The sequence below is a fragment of the Centruroides vittatus genome, unplaced genomic scaffold (assembly GCF_030686945.1).
Source record: "Centruroides vittatus isolate TY-2023 unplaced genomic scaffold, ASM3068694v2 scaffold_946, whole genome shotgun sequence".
NCBI classification, from domain to species: Eukaryota; Metazoa; Arthropoda; class Arachnida; order Scorpiones; family Buthidae; genus Centruroides; species Centruroides vittatus.
In genome coordinates, this window is record NW_027122723.1 from 565,410 (window position 1) to 582,826 (window position 17,417).

A 17,417-nucleotide genomic window follows, 5' to 3' on the forward strand; every position below is an offset into this window, starting at 1 on the left:
AGGTAAGTTTAATTCAGGTAGGTTTTGTAAAAATTTTTTATTTAATTACAATTTGTGTCAATGCTTACATTATGTTTGAAGATATTTACACTTCAGGTAAGTTTAATTCAGGTAGGTTTTGTAAATTTTTTATTGAATTACAATTTGTGTCTATGCTTACATTATGTTTGAAGATATTTACATTCAGTAAGTTTAATTCAGGTAGGTTTTGTAAATTTTTTATTGAATTTTAATTTGTGTTAATGCTTACATTATGTTTGAAGATATTTACATTCAGGTAAGTTTAATTCAGGTAGGTTTTGTAAATTTTTATTGAATTATAATTTGTGTCAATGCTTACATTATGTTTGAAGATATTTACATTCAGGTAAGTTTAATTCAGGTAGGTTTTGTAAATTTTTTATTGAATTATAATTTGTGTTAATGCTTACATTATGTTTGAAGATATTTACATTCAGGTAAGTTTAATTCAGGTAGGTTTTGTAAATTTTTTATTGAATTACAATTTGTGTTAATGCTTACATTATGTTTGAAGATATTTACATTCAGGTAAGTTTAATTCAGGTAGGTTTTGTAAATTTTTTATTTAATTACAATTTGTGTTAATGCTTACATTATGTTTGAAGATATTTACATTCAGGTAAGTTTAATTCAGGTAGGTTTTGTAAATTTTTTATTGAATTATAATTTGTGTCAATGCTTACATTATGTTTGAAGATATTTACATTCAGGTAAGTTTAATTCAGGTAGGTTTTGTAAATTTTTTATTGAATTATAATTTGTGTCAATGCTTACATTATGTTTGAAGATATTTACATTCAGGTAAGTTTCATTCAGGTAGGTTTTGTAAATTTTTTATTGAATTATAATTTGTGTCAATGCTTACATTATGTTTGAAGATATTTACATTCAGGTAAGTTTAATTCAGGTAGGTTTTGTAAATTTTTTATTGAATTATAATTTGTGTCAATGCTTACATTATGTTTGAAGATATTTACATTCAGGTAAGTTTAATTCAGGTAGGTTTTGTAAATTTTTTATTGAATTATAATTTGTGTTAATGCTTACATTATGTTTGAAGATATTTACATTCAGGTAAGTTTCATTCAGGTAGGTTTTGTAAATTTTTTATTGAATTATAATTTGTGTCAATGCTTACATTATGTTTGAAGATATTTACATTCAGGTAAGTTTAATTCAGGTAGGTTTTGTAAATTTTTTATTGAATTATAATTTGTGTCAATGCTTACATTATGTTTGAAGATATTTACATTCAGGTAAGTTTAATTCAGGTAGGTTTTGTAAATTTTTTATTGAATTATAATTTGTGTCAATGCTTACATTATGTTTGAAGATATTTACATTCAGGTAAGTTTAATTCAGGTAGGTTTTGTAAATTTTTTATTGAATTACAATTTGTGTTAATGCTTACATTATGTTTGAAGATATTTACATTCAGGTAAGTTTAATTCAGGTAGGTTTTGTAAATTTTTTATTGAATTATAATTTGTGTTAATGCTTACATTATGTTTGAAGATATTTACATTCAGGTAAGTTTAATTCAGGTAGGTTTTGTAAATTTTTTATTGAATTTTAATTTGTGTCAATGCTTACATTATGTTTGAAGATATTTACATTCAGGTAAGTTTAATTCAGGTAGGTTTTGTAAATTTTTTATTGAATTTTAATTTGTGTTAATGCTTACATTATGTTTGAAGATATTTACATTCAGGTAAGTTTAATTCAGGTAGGTTTTGTAAATTTTTTATTGAATTATAATTTGTGTCAATGCTTACATTATGTTTGAAGATATTTACATTCAGGTAAGTTTAATTCAGGTAGGTTTTGTAAATTTTTTATTGAATTATAATTTGTGTCAATGCTTACATTATGTTTGAAGATATTTACATTCAGGTAAGTTTAATTCAGGTAGGTTTTGTAAATTTTTTATTGAATTATAATTTGTGTCAATGCTTACATTATGTTTGAAGATATTTACATTCAGGTAAGTTTAATTCAGGTAGGTTTTGTAAATTTTTTATTGAATTATAATTTGTGTTAATGCTTACATTATGTTTGAAGATATTTACATTCAGGTAAGTTTAATTCAGGTAGGTTTTGTAAATTTTTTATTGAATTATAATTTGTGTTAATGCTTACATTATGTTTGAAGATATTTACATTCAGGTAAGTTTAATTCAGGTAGGTTTTGTAAATTTTTTATTGAATTATAATTTGTGTCAATGCTTACATTATGTTTGAAGATATTTACATTCAGGTAAGTTTAATTCAGGTAGGTTTTGTAAATTTTTTATTGAATTATAATTTGTGTTAATGCTTACATTATGTTTGAAGATATTTACATTCAGGTAAGTTTAATTCAGGTAGGTTTTGTAAATTTTTTATTGAATTATAATTTGTGTCAATGCTTACATTATGTTTGAAGATATTTACATTCAGGTAAGTTTAATTCAGGTAGGTTTTGTAAATTTTTTATTGAATTATAATTTGTGTTAATGCTTACATTATGTTTGAAGATATTTACATTCAGGTAAGTTTAATTCAGGTAGGTTTTGTAAATTTTTTATTGAATTATAATTTGTGTCAATGCTTACATTATGTTTGAAGATATTTACATTCAGGTAAGTTTAATTCAGGTAGGTTTTGTAAATTTTTTATTGAATTATAATTTGTGTTAATGCTTACATTATGTTTGAAGATATTTACATTCAGGTAAGTTTAATTCAGGTAGGTTTTGTAAATTTTTTATTGAATTATAATTTGTGTCAATGCTTACATTATGTTTGAAGATATTTACATTCAGGTAAGTTTAATTCAGGTAGGTTTTGTAAATTTTTTATTTAATTATAATTTGTGTTAATGCTTACATTATGTTTGAAGATATTTACATTCAGGTAAGTTTAATTCAGGTAGGTTTTGTAAATTTTTTATTGAATTATAATTTGTGTCAATGCTTACATTATGTTTGAAGATATTTACATTCAGGTAAGTTTAATTCAGGTAGGTTTTGTAAATTTTTTATTGAATTATAATTTGTGTCAATGCTTACATTATGTTTGAAGATATTTACATTCAGGTAAGTTTAATTCAGGTAGGTTTTGTAAATTTTTTATTGAATTATAATTTGTGTCAATGCTTACATTATGTTTGAAGATATTTACATTCAGGTAAGTTTAATTCAGGTAGGTTTTGTAAATTTTTTATTGAATTATAATTTGTGTTAATGCTTACATTATGTTTGAAGATATTTACATTCAGGTAAGTTTAATTCAGGTAGGTTTTGTAAATTTTTTATTGAATTATAATTTGTGTTAATGCTTACATTATGTTTGAAGATATTTACATTCAGGTAAGTTTAATTCAGGTAGGTTTTGTAAATTTTTTATTGAATTATAATTTGTGTTAATGCTTACATTATGTTTGAAGATATTTACATTCAGGTAAGTTTAATTCAGGTAGGTTTTGTAAATTTTTTATTGAATTATAATTTGTGTTAATGCTTACATTATGTTTGAAGATATTTACATTCAGGTAAGTTTAATTCAGGTAGGTTTTGTAAATTTTTTATTGAATTATAATTTGTGTCAATGCTTACATTATGTTTGAAGATATTTACATTCAGGTAAGTTTAATTCAGGTAGGTTTTGTAAATTTTTTATTGAATTATAATTTGTGTTAATGCTTACATTATGTTTGAAGATATTTACATTCAGGTAAGTTTAATTCAGGTAGGTTTTGTAAATTTTTTATTGAATTATAATTTGTGTCAATGCTTACATTATGTTTGAAGATATTTACATTCAGGTAAGTTTAATTCAGGTAGGTTTTGTAAATTTTTTATTGAATTATAATTTGTGTCAATGCTTACATTATGTTTGAAGATATTTACATTCAGGTAAGTTTAATTCAGGTAGGTTTTGTAAATTTTTTATTGAATTATAATTTGTGTCAATGCTTACATTATGTTTGAAGATATTTACATTCAGGTAAGTTTAATTCAGGTAGGTTTTGTAAATTTTTTATTGAATTATAATTTGTGTCAATGCTTACATTATGTTTGAAGATATTTACATTCAGGTAAGTTTAATTCAGGTAGGTTTTGTAAATTTTTTATTGAATTATAATTTGTGTTAATGCTTACATTATGTTTGAAGATATTTACATTCAGGTAAGTTTAATTCAGGTAGGTTTTGTAAATTTTTTATTGAATTATAATTTGTGTCAATGCTTACATTATGTTTGAAGATATTTACATTCAGGTAAGTTTAATTCAGGTAGGTTTTGTAAATTTTTTATTGAATTATAATTTGTGTTAATGCTTACATTATGTTTGAAGATATTTACATTCAGGTAAGTTTAATTCAGGTAGGTTTTGTAAATTTTTTATTGAATTATAATTTGTGTTAATGCTTACATTATGTTTGAAGATATTTACATTCAGGTAAGTTTAATTCAGGTAGGTTTTGTAAATTTTTTATTGAATTATAATTTGTGTTAATGCTTACATTATGTTTGAAGATATTTACATTCAGGTAAGTTTAATTCAGGTAGGTTTTGTAAATTTTTTATTGAATTATAATTTGTGTTAATGCTTACATTATGTTTGAAGATATTTACATTCAGGTAAGTTTAATTCAGGTAGGTTTTGTAAATTTTTTATTGAATTATAATTTGTGTTAATGCTTACATTATGTTTGAAGATATTTACATTCAGGTAAGTTTAATTCAGGTAGGTTTTGTAAATTTTTTATTGAATTATAATTTGTGTCAATGCTTACATTATGTTTGAAGATATTTACATTCAGGTAAGTTTAATTCAGGTAGGTTTTGTAAATTTTTTATTGAATTATAATTTGTGTCAATGCTTACATTATGTTTGAAGATATTTACATTCAGGTAAGTTTAATTCAGGTAGGTTTTGTAAATTTTTTATTGAATTATAATTTGTGTCAATGCTTACATTATGTTTGAAGATATTTACATTCAGGTAAGTTTAATTCAGGTAGGTTTTGTAAATTTTTTATTGAATTATAATTTGTGTTAATGCTTACATTATGTTTGAAGATATTTACATTCAGGTAAGTTTAATTCAGGTAGGTTTTGTAAATTTTTTATTGAATTATAATTTGTGTTAATGCTTACATTATGTTTGAAGATATTTACATTCAGGTAAGTTTAATTCAGGTAGGTTTTGTAAATTTTTTATTGAATTATAATTTGTGTTAATGCTTACATTATGTTTGAAGATATTTACATTCAGGTAAGTTTAATTCAGGTAGGTTTTGTAAATTTTTTATTGAATTATAATTTGTGTTAATGCTTACATTATGTTTGAAGATATTTACATTCAGGTAAGTTTAATTCAGGTAGGTTTTGTAAATTTTTTATTGAATTATAATTTGTGTTAATGCTTACATTATGTTTGAAGATATTTACATTCAGGTAAGTTTAATTCAGGTAGGTTTTGTAAATTTTTTATTGAATTATAATTTGTGTTAATGCTTACATTATGTTTGAAGATATTTACATTCAGGTAAGTTTAATTCAGGTAGGTTTTGTAAATTTTTTATTGAATTATAATTTGTGTTAATGCTTACATTATGTTTGAAGATATTTACATTCAGGTAAGTTTAATTCAGGTAGGTTTTGTAAATTTTTTATTGAATTACAATTTGTGTTAATGCTTACATTATGTTTGAAGATATTTACATTCAGGTAAGTTTAATTCAGGTAGGTTTTGTAAATTTTTTATTGAATTATAATTTGTGTCAATGCTTACATTATGTTTGAAGATATTTACATTCAGGTAAGTTTAATTCAGGTAGGTTTTGTAAATTTTTTATTGAATTTTAATTTGTGTCAATGCTTACATTATGTTTGAAGATATTTACATTCAGGTAAGTTTAATTCAGGTAGGTTTTGTAAATTTTTTATTGAATTATAATTTGTGTTAATGCTTACATTATGTTTGAAGATATTTACATTCAGGTAAGTTTAATTCAGGTAGGTTTTGTAAATTTTTTATTGAATTATAATTTGTGTCAATGCTTACATTATGTTTGAAGATATTTACATTCAGGTAAGTTTAATTCAGGTAGGTTTTGTAAATTTTTTATTGAATTATAATTTGTGTTAATGCTTACATTATGTTTGAAGATATTTACATTCAGGTAAGTTTAATTCAGGTAGATTTTGTAAATTTTTTATTTAATTACAATTTGTGTTAATGCTTACATTATGTTTGAAGATATTTACATTCAGGTAAGTTTAATTCAGGTAGGTTTTGTAAATTTTTTATTTAATTACAATTTGTGTTAATGCTTACATTATGTTTGAAGATATTTACATTCAGGTAAGTTTAATTCAGGTAGGTTTTGTAAATTTTTTATTGAATTATAATTTGTGTTAATGCTTACATTATGTTTGAAGATATTTACATTCAGGTAAGTTTAATTCAGGTAGGTTTTGTAAATTTTTTATTGAATTATAATTTGTGTTAATGCTTACATTATGTTTGAAGATATTTACATTCAGGTAAGTTTAATTCAGGTAGGTTTTGTAAATTTTTTATTGAATTATAATTTGTGTTAATGCTTACATTATGTTTGAAGATATTTACATTCAGGTAAGTTTAATTCAGGTAGGTTTTGTAAATTTTTTATTGAATTATAATTTGTGTCAATGCTTACATTATGTTTGAAGATATTTACATTCAGGTAAGTTTAATTCAGGTAGGTTTTGTAAATTTTTTATTGAATTTTAATTTGTGTTAATGCTTACATTATGTTTGAAGATATTTACATTCAGGTAAGTTTAATTCAGGTAGGTTTTGTAAATTTTTTATTGAATTATAATTTGTGTTAATGCTTACATTATGTTTGAAGATATTTACATTCAGGTAAGTTTAATTCAGGTAGGTTTTGTAAATTTTTTATTGAATTATAATTTGTGTTAATGCTTACATTATGTTTGAAGATATTTACATTCAGGTAAGTTTAATTCAGGTAGGTTTTGTAAATTTTTTATTGAATTATAATTTGTGTCAATGCTTACATTATGTTTGAAGATATTTACATTCAGGTAAGTTTAATTCAGGTAGGTTTTGTAAATTTTTTATTGAATTATAATTTGTGTTAATGCTTACATTATGTTTGAAGATATTTACATTCAGGTAAGTTTAATTCAGGTAGGTTTTGTAAATTTTTTATTGAATTATAATTTGTGTTAATGCTTACATTATGTTTGAAGATATTTACATTCAGGTAAGTTTAATTCAGGTAGGTTTTGTAAATTTTTTATTGAATTATAATTTGTGTTAATGCTTACATTATGTTTGAAGATATTTACATTCAGGTAAGTTTAATTCAGGTAGGTTTTGTAAATTTTTTATTGAATTATAATTTGTGTTAATGCTTACATTATGTTTGAAGATATTTACATTCAGGTAAGTTTAATTCAGGTAGGTTTTGTAAATTTTTTATTGAATTATAATTTGTGTTAATGCTTACATTATGTTTGAAGATATTTACATTCAGGTAAGTTTAATTCAGGTAGGTTTTGTAAATTTTTTATTGAATTATAATTTGTGTTAATGCTTACATTATGTTTGAAGATATTTACATTCAGGTAAGTTTAATTCAGGTAGGTTTTGTAAATTTTTTATTGAATTATAATTTGTGTCAATGCTTACATTATGTTTGAAGATATTTACATTCAGGTAAGTTTAATTCAGGTAGGTTTTGTAAATTTTTTATTGAATTATAATTTGTGTTAATGCTTACATTATGTTTGAAGATATTTACATTCAGGTAAGTTTAATTCAGGTAGGTTTTGTAAATTTTTTATTGAATTATAATTTGTGTTAATGCTTACATTATGTTTGAAGATATTTACATTCAGGTAAGTTTAATTCAGGTAGGTTTTGTAAATTTTTTATTGAATTATAATTTGTGTTAATGCTTACATTATGTTTGAAGATATTTACATTCAGGTAAGTTTAATTCAGGTAGGTTTTGTAAATTTTTTATTGAATTTTAATTTGTGTTAATGCTTACATTATGTTTGAAGATATTTACATTCAGGTAAGTTTAATTCAGGTAGGTTTTGTAAATTTTTTATTGAATTTTAATTTGTGTTAATGCTTACATTATGTTTGAAGATATTTACATTCAGGTAAGTTTAATTCAGGTAGGTTTTGTAAATTTTTTATTGAATTATAATTTGTGTTAATGCTTACATTATGTTTGAAGATATTTACATTCAGGTAAGTTTAATTCAGGTAGGTTTTGTAAATTTTTTATTGAATTATAATTTGTGTTAATGCTTACATTATGTTTGAAGATATTTACATTCAGGTAAGTTTAATTCAGGTAGGTTTTGTAAATTTTTTATTGAATTATAATTTGTGTTAATGCTTACATTATGTTTGAAGATATTTACATTCAGGTAAGTTTAATTCAGGTAGGTTTTGTAAATTTTTTATTGAATTATAATTTGTGTTAATGCTTACATTATGTTTGAAGATATTTACATTCAGGTAAGTTTAATTCAGGTAGGTTTTGTAAATTTTTTATTGAATTATAATTTGTGTTAATGCTTACATTATGTTTGAAGATATTTACATTCAGGTAAGTTTAATTCAGGTAGGTTTTGTAAATTTTTTATTGAATTATAATTTGTGTTAATGCTTACATTATGTTTGAAGATATTTACATTCAGGTAAGTTTAATTCAGGTAGGTTTTGTAAATTTTTTATTGAATTATAATTTGTGTTAATGCTTACATTATGTTTGAAGATATTTACATTCAGGTAAGTTTAATTCAGGTAGGTTTTGTAAATTTTTTATTGAATTATAATTTGTGTTAATGCTTACATTATGTTTGAAGATATTTACATTCAGGTAAGTTTAATTCAGGTAGGTTTTGTAAATTTTTTATTGAATTATAATTTGTGTTAATGCTTACATTATGTTTGAAGATATTTACATTCAGGTAAGTTTAATTCAGGTAGGTTTTGTAAATTTTTTATTGAATTATAATTTGTGTTAATGCTTACATTATGTTTGAAGATATTTACATTCAGGTAAGTTTAATTCAGGTAGGTTTTGTAAATTTTTTATTGAATTATAATTTGTGTTAATGCTTACATTATGTTTGAAGATATTTACATTCAGGTAAGTTTAATTCAGGTAGGTTTTGTAAATTTTTTATTGAATTATAATTTGTGTTAATGCTTACATTATGTTTGAAGATATTTACATTCAGGTAAGTTTAATTCAGGTAGGTTTTGTAAATTTTTTATTGAATTATAATTTGTGTTAATGCTTACATTATGTTTGAAGATATTTACATTCAGGTAAGTTCAATTCAGGTAGGTTTTGTAAATTTTTTATTGAATTATAATTTGTGTTAATGCTTACATTATGTTTGAAGATATTTACATTCAGGTAAGTTTAATTCAGGTAGGTTTTGTAAATTTTTTATTGAATTATAATTTGTGTTAATGCTTACATTATGTTTGAAGATATTTACATTCAGGTAAGTTCAATTCAGGTAGGTTTTGTAAATTTTTTATTGAATTATAATTTGTGTTAATGCTTACATTATGTTTGAAGATATTTACATTCAGGTAAGTTTAATTCAGGTAGGTTTTGTAAATTTTTTATTGAATTTTAATTTGTGTTAATGCTTACATTATGTTTGAAGATATTTACATTCAGGTAAGTTTAATTCAGGTAGGTTTTGTAAATTTTTTATTGAATTATAATTTGTGTTAATGCTTACATTATGTTTGAAGATATTTACATTCAGGTAAGTTTAATTCAGGTAGGTTTTGTAAATTTTTTATTGAATTATAATTTGTGTTAATGCTTACATTATGTTTGAAGATATTTACATTCAGGTAAGTTTAATTCAGGTAGGTTTTGTAAATTTTTTATTGAATTATAATTTGTGTTAATGCTTACATTATGTTTGAAGATATTTACATTCAGGTAAGTTTAATTCAGGTAGGTTTTGTAAATTTTTTATTGAATTATAATTTGTGTTAATGCTTACATTATGTTTGAAGATATTTACATTCAGGTAAGTTTAATTCAGGTAGGTTTTGTAAATTTTTTATTGAATTATAATTTGTGTTAATGCTTACATTATGTTTGAAGATATTTACATTCAGGTAAGTTTAATTCAGGTAGGTTTTGTAAATTTTTTATTGAATTATAATTTGTGTTAATGCTTACATTATGTTTGAAGATATTTACATTCAGGTAAGTTTAATTCAGGTAGGTTTTGTAAATTTTTTATTGAATTATAATTTGTGTTAATGCTTACATTATGTTTGAAGATATTTACATTCAGGTAAGTTTAATTCAGGTAGGTTTTGTAAATTTTTTATTGAATTATAATTTGTGTCAATGCTTACATTATGTTTGAAGATATTTACATTCAGGTAAGTTTAATTCAGGTAGGTTTTGTAAATTTTTTATTGAATTATAATTTGTGTTAATGCTTACATTATGTTTGAAGATATTTACATTCAGGTAAGTTTCAATTCAGGTAGGTTTTGTAAATTTTTTATTGAATTATAATTTGTGTTAATGCTTACATTATGTTTGAAGATATTTACATTCAGGTAAGTTTAATTCAGGTAGGTTTTGTAAATTTTTTATTGAATTATAATTTGTGTTAATGCTTACATTATGTTTGAAGATATTTACATTCAGGTAAGTTTAATTCAGGTAGGTTTTGTAAATTTTTTATTGAATTATAATTTGTGTCAATGCTTACATTATGTTTGAAGATATTTACATTCAGGTAAGTTTAATTCAGGTAGGTTTTGTAAATTTTTTATTGAATTATAATTTGTGTTAATGCTTACATTATGTTTGAAGATATTTACATTCAGGTAAGTTTAATTCAGGTAGGTTTTGTAAATTTTTTATTGAATTATAATTTGTGTCAATGCTTACATTATGTTTGAAGATATTTACATTCAGGTAAGTTTAATTCAGGTAGGTTTTGTAAATTTTTTATTGAATTATAATTTGTGTTAATGCTTACATTATGTTTGAAGATATTTACATTCAGGTAAGTTTAATTCAGGTAGGTTTTGTAAATTTTTTATTGAATTTTAATTTGTGTCAATGCTTACATTATGTTTGAAGATATTTACATTCAGGTAAGTTTAATTCAGGTAGGTTTTGTAAATTTTTTATTGAATTATAATTTGTGTTAATGCTTACATTATGTTTGAAGATATTTACATTCAGGTAAGTTTAATTCAGGTAGGTTTTGTAAATTTTTTATTGAATTATAATTTGTGTTAATGCTTACATTATGTTTGAAGATATTTACATTCAGGTAAGTTTAATTCAGGTAGGTTTTGTAAATTTTTTATTGAATTATAATTTGTGTTAATGCTTACATTATGTTTGAAGATATTTACATTCAGGTAAGTTTAATTCAGGTAGGTTTTGTAAATTTTTTATTGAATTATAATTTGTGTTAATGCTTACATTATGTTTGAAGATATTTACATTCAGGTAAGTTTAATTCAGGTAGGTTTTGTAAATTTTTTATTGAATTATAATTTGTGTTAATGCTTACATTATGTTTGAAGATATTTACATTCAGGTAAGTTTAATTCAGGTAGGTTTTGTAAATTTTTTATTGAATTTTAATTTGTGTTAATGCTTACATTATGTTTGAAGATATTTACATTCAGGTAAGTTTAATTCAGGTAGGTTTTGTAAATTTTTTATTGAATTATAATTTGTGTTAATGCTTACATTATGTTTGAAGATATTTACATTCAGGTAAGTTTAATTCAGGTAGGTTTTGTAAATTTTTTATTGAATTATAATTTGTGTTAATGCTTACATTATGTTTGAAGATATTTACATTCAGGTAAGTTTAATTCAGGTAGGTTTTGTAAATTTTTTATTGAATTATAATTTGTGTTAATGCTTACATTATGTTTGAAGATATTTACATTCAGGTAAGTTTAATTCAGGTAGGTTTTGTAAATTTTTTATTGAATTTTAATTTGTGTCAATGCTTACATTATGTTCAAAGATATTTACATTTAGTTAGTTTTAATGTTTAATTTAGGTAGGTTTTTTTTAATTGTCAAGTGAAATTATAATTTGTAGTATTGCTTACAGTATTTTTAAAAGTTATTTAGGTAATATTTTCTGTAATGATTTAAAGGTAATTTTCAAAAAATATTTTAATTAAGGTAAGGTATTATATTAATATTTAATGAAAAATTATTAATTTTTTCATTTTTAATAGATTGTTTACTTTATATGTGTCTGTATTCATTTGGTCAAGGATGTAGAGAAAATCGAATTGTTTATTATTCAGAAAAAAATCATTCAGAAAAAAACATTATATATTGTTAATTTTGCTATAGTTAAGGTGTTGTAGTTAGTTTTTTAGTGGCATGTTTTTTTCGTTATGGGTAAACAATTGTATCGGGTTTGTTTAATTTTTACGGTATTATTTTATTTTTATTTTGAAATGCGTTGTCTTGCAGGAAAACTGCTTTTTTTAAAGTTATATATATATTTTTTTTAAACTTCAAGGCTTATAACTTTGATATAAGGCATGGTTTAGATGCTTCAAATTCTTATCTGTAAATAGAGGAATTTAGATTATTTAGTGGAGGGTAAATGAATTTACTGTTAATTTCATTACTATTTTTTTAAATAGTTACAAAACTGTATCAGACTACAGTCTCACTTTTGATTTATTTTTAGTTTGTGTAATTTTCGTAGTTTCGTAGTGATATCTATTATAATTTCGTCTAATAGATGCACTTTTTATTTTTAAATTTATCAGTTTAGCTAAAAATGTTTTGTAGTTAATATTTTTTATTACAATGGACATAATGCATTTATTAATACTTTTTATTTTCAGATAAGCGATTATTTATTGTGACCATCTAACAATGACAAGATGTCAAGCTGGAATTTTCAATCATAATCTTAATGTATTTAATCTAAATTGTTCTCTCTGCCTCAAATTAGTAGTGGGTTGTTCCCGTATCATACCTTTTTTTTAACAATAGAGTGATGGCGGTAATATATCTTACGGGAGAAAATATTGTATTTGAATTGAAATATCGTGACTTTCGGTTTGTTTCAGAAATTTGTATGTAGTTGTTCGGAGCCTCCTGCTTATAAGATTTGTATATCTGCTCTTTTATTTCATATATATTTGTTATGTTCTCGAGATTGAGGATAGATAGAGAGTCAGACGACAGTGGGAATTCATAGGTCTACAATGTTTTTAAATTGCAGCCCAACAATCTGAAAACCAACAATGTATTATCAACGAAATAACAATTAGCATTTATTTATTTCTTTGCCAACAGATGGCATCATATGTATATCTAGCTAATACAAGTAAACAGATATTAATTGATATATAGAAATCCAATGAGTAGTTTGGGGTGGGATTATGTCATTACCTAAGTTAGAAGTGTGTTAAGTTTGTCTAGGAATGTATAACAAACAAACGTTTTCATTTATAGATATCGATTTGTAATTATTAAGAATATATTAATTATATTTTTAATAATTTTCTCCTATTAATATGTCTCATACGATTATATAAATATAAAACACTGAGCATGAAAATTTGTCTTAAGCGAGCTTTTCTATTATTTCTTACAATTTAAATTTATATTTTGTCTAACATAACATGCAATCCAACGTATGTTCTTCAAGTAAGATTAAAATACTACAGTATACCTATTTGCCTATCAACCAGTGATTTTAAATGAAATAAAATAAAATAAATGGAAGTGTTGATTAGGTTATTCACCGACATACAGAGAGCTATATGTGATGAAAGAAAGGAATACAACATATTTATTACGTAATTATTTGTTTTCTGATAATAAAGCAAAAGTCAGTTAAAACAATAAATAGAAAAAAATAATAATAAATTGTTTTCTACTTATAGAACCGGTTAGAACCGAATATTTATAATAACCGATAGAAAGATCTGTGATGTTAGATATAAAGTATATTTAATTGGACAACCTCTTCAGAACAAATAGTACTAACTGTAAAAAAACGAGAATTATACACGGGTTAATGAAAAAAAAGAAAATGGAGACTGGAATTTATGAGCCATCTAATCCTAGCCCTTGAAAATTTAAATCTTGTCACAGTCATCATTGGATATTTTTTTTTGTAAATATCGATTGGTGTTTGTTGTATAATATAATATAATCGGGCAGAGAGATAAAAGAAAGGTTCATTGTATCGAAATCTCGCGATCAATCGAGGTCGATCTGAATTCACTATATTTTCTAAAAAAAGATTTAATATAACGTATATCTTCTGACGGTTGAGTAACCAAGAAGGTTAAATCGTCAGGTTACCAATTTTGGGAAACCAAGTATTAAATTTGGGTAGTCGGAAACCCTTGGAATTTTTTGGGGAGATGTTCTGTTCCGGATATGTTAGTACCTGTTCATCTGTCATCTGCATTGAGCCCTGGCTGAACACGTAATGGATATAATTAAAAGAGCTTTTAATGCCCTCGGGATGAAGAGTCAAAAATGAAAAACAAAAAAAAAATGTTTTTAAGAATCATAAATACAGATAACATATATTTATCAGGTATTGCACAATATAATAAAATTATCAAACAAAAACAAAATAAGTGATATATACTGTTTGAAGCGTTTTCCAATTATTTTAACTTTACTCTGCTGATTTTCATCACTTAAAACTGAAATTAAAAATTTTCTTCATTTGCGCACAAACGAACAAATATGTGAGAGGCCGTGATTTTAATTTTAGATTTATTTTTTTATCATACGAACTGATAACATCTGTAAATAAATTTTATAAAAGAATTATATTTCAGTTTTTCATCAGTTCTTTTTCTCTCAGTTCTATCTAAATGAGAACATATTTCGTTGGTTTAGTCATCCAGTCTGTTCTACTGCTAGTTAATTTCTTCGTTATCCCCTACTCTTTCTTAATAACTAATTTCTAAGATTTCTTTAGATTATTTATATTTTTTTAACTTCTTCACTTAAGTTCTTGATTCTCTCTCCTCACGCAATCATCCTGTTCTAATCATTTAAGTATATTTTTTCTCTTATTATCTATATATCTCACTTCCAGCTAATCTTTAATCAAAATATTTGTCTCTAGCTTACGGTATTTCTTATAATGTTTCTTTTCTAAATCCAGAATATAATAATTTTAAACAACCATTACTGACACTTGTAAACTGGCAAATAGCTTTTATGCTAGTGCTTCAACATAAGCACTATTTCTTATTCAATTAATTTAAAAACAATTTTAATCATTATTGACACACAAATATTTTATTATTTCACTTATTTAAGCTATAACACAATTCGTAATCCTATGATGTTTGTTACGTATCTCATTGCCAAGTATCCAGAAGTATCCAGAATCAATCCTTCAATTCAACAATAAAGATGTAATTACAGTAGAGCATCGATTATCCGACACCAATTAACCGACTTAGGGTCGATTTACACACAACAGTGACGTGCCGGCACAGTGCAGTAAGCATCGATAAATATCACACATAGCCAATCAGAATTTCATGTATGACACTTGTATGATTGACAGAATACAGATTACGTGTCGTAGATGAAACTCTGATTGGCTATGTGTGATATTTATCGATGTTTATGCACCAAACGGTCACTGTGCCGATACGTCACTGTTGCGTGTAAATCGACCCTTATCGATTAACCGACCGCGTTCTAGTCGGCAAATTCAAATGTCCGCTAGTGATGTGCCGCTACATATTTGGTTATGTCTTGGCTTCTTTAATATTATTTTTGTTAAATTTTTGCATGTTTTAGCTGGCAGCACTGGCTCGACCATGAAAGGGAGGCTAGTATTTAAACCAGGCCTAATACACTATACTAATAATGTATTTTTTCATACTTTTCGGTTATCCGACCAACCCCAGTCCCCAATTAGGTCGGATAATTGATGCTCTACTGTATTTCGATTAAACACAGTAATTAGCTTTAGATTTATTCGTTTTAATTTAATAATTTCACAATTCCATTTCAAATAATAAGTTTGAATATAATAGATTTTTTCTGATTTTTAATTGCACACAATTTATTAATTATAATTTAAGTAGCGACGTCATATACGATTCGCATCACGTCGTCTAATGACGAGGGCGATCTCGGAGCCACTAACTTCTGAATTGGTAGTCTTATCATTGATTGGTCGGGCCGTACACTGTCTATAAACGGAGTTTGACTGTATTTACATCGTTAAACAAAATAATACATAGTATATTACATTCAATGATGTACAGTATAACCCCGCTTAACGATCCTAGACGACAAAGAACTAAACGAAACAGTGTTAAACGAGATCATTTTAACACAGAGAAAAAAATAAGGAAAGGGGAACACGCGATCAAAAATAACCATATGTTAAATAACATATAAACATATGCATACAGAAATGTAAGGTTCATTTTTTGTGATGAAAGTCCTAGCTCTTCTAAAATTCTTGTTTCTTTTTGCGATAAAATCATGTAGTTTCATTTGTCTGTTGTTTTTTTTTCTTTTCGTTAAGCAAATGTCGGTGTCAGGAGATCGCATTCAAAATACTTCGTCTTGCTCTTGCAGTCCTTTCAAAATCTGGATCATTCGCTACACTTTGATCAACGATTCCGATTATCGTTAAAAGACTTTCACTACAGAAATCTGTAGAGGAATTCTTTTGGTTCTTCGTTTTCATAATCACCATTTTCTAGTTCTACATAAATTCCTTATTCTGTCAGTTCTTGAAGGTCATTGGTAAGACTCTCACCAGAAACCTGCAGTAACTCCTGAATATCCTGCTCGCTGCTAGTCCTGCTGTATCGATTAGGTTGTCGATTTGGTCAACCTAATCGATCTCTCTTCTTGTTGAAAATCCTTGAATATCTCCGGCCATATCTTCTTCCACACTCCGTTCATGCATTTGACAGTTAATTCTTGCCAAGCGAAGTCGATATTGCCTATGGTATCCATGATGTTATATTTTTTTCCAAAATTGCACGAACAAACATAGATTTAAGGAAAATACAGCGCTAAAACGAATTGCCACCTTTTACCGATTGGTTCATGTTTGGGAATGATCATATTATATACGACTCAATGAAATGCTGCGATAATTTGAATCAGCGTAAATGTTAAGCCTTTTTTAAGGGTCGAGCAGACCGCGTTATATCGAATCAAGATTAATCGAGGCAGCGTTAAGCGGGGACTTACTGTATTTATATACGTTTTTAGGGTTGAAAACACAGAAGAGGAATAAATTAAAAGTATATAAAGTGTATAAGTATATAATTGGATTGCAATTTTAAAAAAATGGTATACCTAT